Source organism: Eptesicus fuscus, chromosome 6 (genome assembly GCF_027574615.1).
Source record: "Eptesicus fuscus isolate TK198812 chromosome 6, DD_ASM_mEF_20220401, whole genome shotgun sequence".
Lineage (NCBI taxonomy): Eukaryota > Metazoa > Chordata > Mammalia > Chiroptera > Vespertilionidae > Eptesicus > Eptesicus fuscus.
The window spans coordinates 64139380-64145482 of NC_072478.1; the positions used below are offsets into that span (position 1 = coordinate 64139380).

Consider the following 6103-nt stretch of genomic DNA (forward strand, 5'->3'; position numbering starts at 1 on the left):
TGCAACTCCGAATGTAAATTCAATTCTATAATAAAGTAAAACTGGATTGGACTCAGAATAATTAACAAAAGTTTGATTATGTATCCAAATAAATAATTAAATACTTTCCCCTGGCCAAAGGCATTATTTCTTAACTGTGCTTAGGTTGGATCTACATGTTAGAAAGATAAATCAGTTTTAAAAATCTCAAGTCACCACTTGAAATTTTGAGGCAGACCTCTGTCTAGAGGCATTAAAAACACATTTTTGCTAACTTAATGAAGCTTTACTTGAATTAACAAATATATAGCAAAAATATAATACCATTGGAGTCAAATTCTTTATAGAATTAGCAGGAATGAAAATCACAGCTCTTCAACTTATATAAATAATAAACTGGAATTTGCTTCTCATTGCCCCTGAGTAGTATTGTTACTAATAGTTAATGCAAATAATCTGAACATTTTCTCTGTATATTGAAGGGATAGAAGCTCACAGCCCATTTCAGGATGTGGGAAAGAGTGGCACTGCCTTCCTTTCTTCACCACGCCCAGTGAAGTGTACTTCTTATAGATACGCTCATTAAAAATTTGATAGATCATTACATTAAAATTTAAATTGAGAGCATTTTTGGCTCTTTGGATAAAATAAAAGGATAAAAAGGACATGGACTTGTCTCTACAGTTTTTGATCACAATAATTATAATCACCTTGCTAATTCTGATAAAAATGAGTGGATATGACTAGATCTTTTCAAACCACCCCACAATGCAAATTTTTGACACTTTTACTTTATTTTATGGAAAATACTCGTGAATTATGCTTATCAAAGAGATCTACAAGTGCCACCACTTACAGTAAAAGTAAAATGATTTGTAAGAAGATAACCTTGCAAATGTTATGATTCAAAATGAAATAACTATTGTTGGTCTGTAGTATTTTTTATTGGCTTAAAAATAAATATTATAAAGAGTGTGCTACCTAGAAGCAAAACTAATTATTTCTTTGGAATTTGTTTTCTTTTCTATAATATTAATAGGATTTTCAAACAGCCTATCTAATAAAAGAGTAATATGCAAATTGACTGTCACTCCAACACACAAGATGGCTGCCCCCATGTGGACACAAGACAGCTGCCACAAGATGGCCAGCAGGGGAGGGCAGTTTGGAGGGACCAGGCCTGCAAGGGAGGGCAATTGGGGGTGATCAGGCCAGCAGGGAAGGGCAGTTGGGAGGGACCAGACCTGCAAAGGAGGGCAGTTGGGGGCAATCAAGCCTAAAGGGGAGGGCAGTTAGGGGAGACCAGACCTGCAGTGGAGGGAAGTTGGGGGTGACCAGGCCTGCAGGGGAGGAAAGTTGGGGGCGACCAAGCCTGCAGGGGAGGAAAGTTGGGGGCGACCAAACCTGCAGTGAAGGGCAGTTGGGGGGGACCCAGGCCTGCAGGGGAGGGCAGTTGCAGGGGAGGACCAGTCCTGCAGGGGAGGGCAGTTGGGGGGGACCAAGCTGGCAGGGGAGGGCAGTTAGGGGTGACCAGGCTGGCAGGGAAGGGCAGTTAGGGGCTATCGGGCTAGCAGGGGAGCAGTTAGGCATCAATCAGGCTGGCAGGGGAGTAGTTAGGGGTGATCAGGCTGGCAGGCAGAAGTGGTTAGGGGCAATTAGGAAGGCAGGCAGGTGAGCAGTTGGGAGCCAGCAGTCCTGGATTGTGAGAGGGATGTCAGTCAGACATCCCTGGAGGGGTCCCAGATTGGAGAGGGTGCAGGCTGGGCTGAGGGACACACACTCACACATCCCATGCACAAATTTTGTCATGGGGCCTCTAGTTTATTAATAAATTTCCATCTAAAAGTCTGAAACTATTTCGCAAAAGCAAAAGCAATGTCAATTTACATTAAAATTAATATGGATAGCTAGTTAGATATATGCATATATCAGAGTGATATAAAATATAATTAATAGATAATATGTTATGTATTAGCTGGTTTTTTGTGACTAGATAACAATAGAAAATTTAAATTTTCCATCAATTAAAAGTAAAACTTTCCTTCATTTTTAGTGATTCACAAGGTATTTATTTACCAAATTTTACTGTAGTCTATCTATCTACCTATCATCTATTTATCTAAATGAGTATATAGATATCCCCATGATGGTTAATTTTGTGTGTCAACCTGAAGTGTGTTTTTGATGATATTGACATTTACGAACAAGTCAGTTACCTTTTGAGTAAAGCAGATTGCCCTCTAGAATGTGGCCTCTTCCAATCAATTAACTGCTTGAATAGAAAAAGAAAAGAAAAGAAAAGAAAAGAAAAGAAAAGAAAAGAAAAGAAAAGAAAAGAAAAGAAAAGAAAAGAAAAGAAAAAAAATATATATATATAGAGAGAGAGAGAGAGAACAGAGCAAGAGGGAATTCTCCAGCAGACTGCCTTCAGATTTCATTTGCACCATCATCTCTCCTGCGTCTCCAGCCTTCCAACCCACACGACTACTGATTTGGACTTGCCATCCAACAGAATTATGTAAGCCAGTTCCTTGTAGTAAGTATTGGCTCTGTCTCTCTGGATAACATGATTAACACAATTCCTAAAAATAATTTGATTGAAATTATATGTATCTATAAAGCCATCATCTCTGACATTATAGTACCAACATGAGTGATTGCAACATGGAAAATTTAGTCACAATGCCAGAAAGCAAATTTTCTAGGTAAATTTCTTTAATTGAAAAATTTGTCATCACGTGGCTGCTGTCATAAAAAATCTTACCTTCAGAGAAAAGCAGGTCCCATCACTTCTACATCATAAACAACTTTGTGCCTCAAAGCTAGTTTTAATTTGTTTCAAATTTGAATTTAAGAATGTTCAGTTATCACATGTATTGATCTAGATAAAAATATACTAAAGCTCAACAGTTTATGAAAATAAAATCTATTTCTTTCTCTTTCTAAATATCCATTGTAAGATTAATGCATCTCTGCTCTAAGTTATCCTGCCTCTAGGTTCAGACTGAACAAGGAGAACCTCTCTGGGACAAGCCAGTTGCTTGGCAGAAGAAAATATATATATACATAAGATTCACTGTGAATTGGCTTTTAAAGCTTTAGGTATGACATCTGTCACCTTCACACAAATCTCATTGCCCCACATTATTTACATGACTTCTCCTGATTTAAAATTCCAAAGATGTATAGTCCTCTTTCTGGCGGATCACCACAAATCACAATGATTAATTTTGAGGAAATTGGGCGGGGATGGAAGTAGAATTTTTCTGGAGAGTTGGTGAGAACTAGGCTGCAAACATTGACCTTGATAGGGTGCAGGTGCACAGTCTTTCCTCAGGAGGAGCAGCATACTTTGTGTCAATCTAGCAGACAGAACTACACAGGTTGTCCACAGAGAGAGGTAACTGAAAGGAATATTTTGGTTCACTAGAAAAAACTTTTTAAACAAGAGCCTGTACCATCAAAATGACTACCCAATCAGAGCATGAGTTTTTTGGGTAATAATTAAAATACTGTCTCTAAAATATTCAAATATGAACACAATGACCATATCTCAAACCCTAGTTTCAATTGAATTGCTAATCTTATCAATGTATCATAGTCAAAGTGTTTTACATGAGACAGTGGGACATTTGGGAAAGTACACATGCTTGGGAATGATACCGATTTGAGCTAAAATCTTAACCCAAAATAGCACCTGATGATTATGGCCTAACCGTTAAACTTCGTGAATCTCAGTTTCATGCATAAAATAGAGATAACAATATTTTGGTAAATTATGTATAGGTTTTTAATGTATAACTTATCACTTCTGTCACTTAAGTTTTTCCAGTACTATATACATTTAAAAGGATTAAAAAGAAAAACTCCTGCTGGTTTGGTTCAATGGATACAGCATTGGCCTGCAGACTGAAGGGTCCTGAGTTTGATTCCAGTTAAGGGCAGATGCCCAGGTTGTGAGCTCCACCCCCAGGAGGGGGTGTGCAGGAGGCAGCCAATCAATGATTCTCTCTCATCATTGATGTTTCTATCTCTCTTTCCCCTCTCCCTTCCTGTCTGAAATCAATAAAAATATATTTAAAAAAAGAAAGTATCACTTTTTAAAAAAAGAAAAATCCCCAAAAAAAGAAAATACTTGGTTTCTTCTGTATTGTTTCAACTAAAATAACTTATTTTGTTTTTGCCACTTAATTGCTTCAAACATGCTTATACAAGTTTAAGTTTCATAGATTTGCTAATTAAAATAGTGAATACATTAAGGAAACATGGTTGCGAACTTTAGGCAAATTAATAGGGGCTTTGTGCTTATTATTTACAATGTAAGTTAACCATAATACTTTGTTTTTAATGTGATATAAATTGAACCTCAGAGTGCCATCTTTCTCAAATAATTTTTCCTTATAATCATTTACTTTGTAGTGATAGATGAAGCATTTACTTATATTGAATATCATGCTATACATCTATTTTAATAAATTTTAGCCTTCAACTTAATTGATAGTTTCAAACAGAGGGATAGATTTATTCCCACAATGAATAAAACTGCTTAACATTTGCAGCCTGTATAAATTATGTTAACACTTCCATTGGCTTTCCATTTTAAGCCTAATATACTGCTAATTTTAAAAGAAATCAATCAAACAATATATAATATATCCCAGAAGACATTTTCTATATAAGGAGAATAAAATATTTTTCTGTAATACTTTAAAGTGATGTGTTAAATGACTTTGCCAGGAGCCTTCACTGAACCAAGAGCCTTTTGACTTGCCTGATGAATATCTCAGTGAGCTCCCTTTATCATTTTTATTTTAGACTATTTGTCTTCTATTGGCACTCCACCTGTATAAGTGAGATGTCTCTATTGTAAGAACTTATTATATAGTTTCAGAAAATTTGCCTCCTAATTAAAAACATGACTGACTAATCCATATGGTTTGTTATAGAGAGTAAAATACAAAGAAAGTGATGATCAAATATTGATTTCTGGGACTATATATAAAACTCAGGTATAAGTGAAAACCCTTGGTTACTACCATAGTCTCCAGTACACCTCATGAGATCTGGTACTCACATAAGGAAATACTACAGTTCAAAACTTATGTAATATAATTGTGTCTGTTTTAGTATTTTGTTTTATCATTAAATCATGTGAGTTATTTAGTTTTTCTGCATTAATAAAAATTAGTTTCAAAAATTTTAATTTATTTTATGAAAACAGTTATTGAATACTTTCTCAAATAGATTAGTAGTAACAAATTGAGGTAAAGTTTAATAAATAAAACTTGCAATCACTTGTAATTTATCACAATATTTGATCTATATAATATGATATTATAATGCCCTACAGACTTTTAATTTTTAAGTGAAATTACATGACTTCACTGTTTTTATAAGACTGTTTTTTTTTTTCTGAAAACTAAATAAATACTTAATAATTGAGTGCTTTACTTTACTTTTATTTTAAGGTGAGTATACAATAAATAAAAAACAGGGAAATAGTAGAGTGATGCTTTAGACCTGTTAATTATAACACTATAAAGTTAAGATACAGTCCTCGCTTTGGCAGCACATATACTAAAATTGGAATGATACAGAGATTAGCTTGGCCCCTGCGCAAGGGTGACACGCAAATACGTGAAGCGTTCCATATTTTTGTATCAAGCTATACTACAAAGCCACTGTTCTCAAAACTGCCTGGTACCAGCACAAAAACAGACATATAGATCAGTGGAACAGAACAGAGAACCCAGAAATTGACACAAGCCATTATGCTCAAATAATATTTGACAAAGGAGGCAAGAGCATACAATGGAGTCAAGACAGTCTCTTCAATAAATGGTGCTGGGAAAATTGAACAGATACTTGCAAAAAAAATGAAACTAGACCACCAACTTACACCATACACAAAAATAAAATCAAAATGGATAAAGGACTTAAACATAAGATGGGAAACCTTAAAAATCTTAGAAGAAGCCATAGGCAACAAAATAGCAGACATTTGTCTTAGCAATATCTTTACAGATACAACTCATAGGCCAATAGAAACTAAGGAGAAAATAAACAAATGGGACTACATCAAAATAAAAAGCTTCTGCACAGCAAAAGAAACCATCAACAAAAC

General features: G+C 35.2%; 1 non-coding gene across 1 annotated transcript; it reads left to right on the plus strand.

Annotated features, from left to right (window-relative positions):
* The first annotated feature begins 5532 nt into the window (after window positions 1-5532).
* On the plus strand, window positions 5533-5636 carry LOC114233494 (U6 spliceosomal RNA). The gene has a single exon (XR_003619634.2). It is a non-coding gene; the product is annotated as a U6 spliceosomal RNA (small nuclear RNA).
* The last annotated feature ends 467 nt before the right edge of the window (window positions 5637-6103 follow it).